Below are 1,426 nucleotides of genomic sequence, written 5' to 3' on the forward strand. Positions count from 1 at the left end.
GTGTGTGTGTGTGTGTGTGTGTGTGTGTGTGTGTGTGTGTGTGTGTGTGTGTGTGTGTGTGTGTGTGTGTGTGTTATTACTCATACGGTGGAAACAAATGTATTTCCACAGTCTCTGATTGTTTCACTATTGGTGCATGATGGATGTTATGCTAGGAATTCTCTAAGGTAATGAACATAATACTTAGTGCTTTCTGTTGTGCACCAGTTTGAGCTTAAGACCTTGAGGTCATTTTGAAGATTTTAGGACATTTTGGCAGCTTCTTGCTGTCAGACAAACCTTAAAACAACTGTTGGAGAATTCAGAATTGCTTTGGTGGTGAACTTAGGTAGAAGTAGGTCAGCATTAGGATATGAAATTTAGTTTTGATGGTTAAGATGAGAAAGGAAGTGGGATGCCAATAACTTACACGATACACAAATATGACCCATATTCACATGCTACAAACATGTGGATATGGGTCATAATTTCAAAATAAGGAACAGGGATTGAATGTGGACTATTAGTGGGTATTGAGGGCATAAGCTGAAGTCTGACAGGCAAAAAAAATGAGAACAGTGTTTGATGCTGACCTTTGTACGTGTTTTGGATTTTGCATGTGTTTTGGAGTTTGTACGTGCTTTGTCTCTAGGGGCCACCGTAGTGGAGGTGTGATGGTGTGGTGGTGTTTTGTTGGTGACATTGTTGGGGATTTATTCAAAATTGAAGGCACGCTTATCCAGCATGGCTACCACAGCATCCTGCAGCGACATGCCATCCCATCTGGTTTGCATTTAGTTGGACCATCATTTATTTTTCAACAGGACAATGACTTCAAACAACCTCCAGCCTGTGTAAGGGCTATTTGACCAAGAAGGAGAGTGATGGAGTGCCAAATGGCCTGTCCTCCACAGTCACCTGACCTAAACACAATCGAGATGGTGTTGAATAAGATGGACCGTAGAATGAAGGCAAAAGGGCCAACAAGTGCTCAGCATTTCTGGGAACTCCTCCAGGACTGTTGGAAAACCATTTCATGAAGCTCATCAAGAGAATGCAAAGAGTAATCAAAGCAAAGGGTGGCTATTTTGAAAAATCCCCTCAAAATAAACATGTTTTGAGTTATTTCACATTTTTTTGTTCACTACATAATTCCATATGTGTTCATTCACAGTTTTGATTCCTTCAGTGCGAATCAAGCACCAAATGTGAAAATCAGTAAAAACATATATTACCCACAGTTTTTTATTGATCGTCTTCAATGTTCACAACAATATACTAGGCCTTGGGGGACATGAGTACCTAGGTTGGCTAAGCATTTTACCTTCTTGATTGTTAGAATCAGAATCAGAATCAGAATCAGAAAGGGTTTTATTGCCAGATGTTGAGCAGGTTTACAACATTAGGAAATTGCTGCGGTGCTTCAGTGCAAACATACTGTCATAAA

The sequence above is a fragment of the Haplochromis burtoni genome, unplaced genomic scaffold (genome assembly GCF_018398535.1).
Source record: "Haplochromis burtoni strain Fernald_Lab_line unplaced genomic scaffold, NCSU_Asbu1 Contig_192, whole genome shotgun sequence".
In the NCBI taxonomy this organism is placed as follows: Eukaryota; Metazoa; Chordata; class Actinopteri; order Cichliformes; family Cichlidae; genus Haplochromis; species Haplochromis burtoni.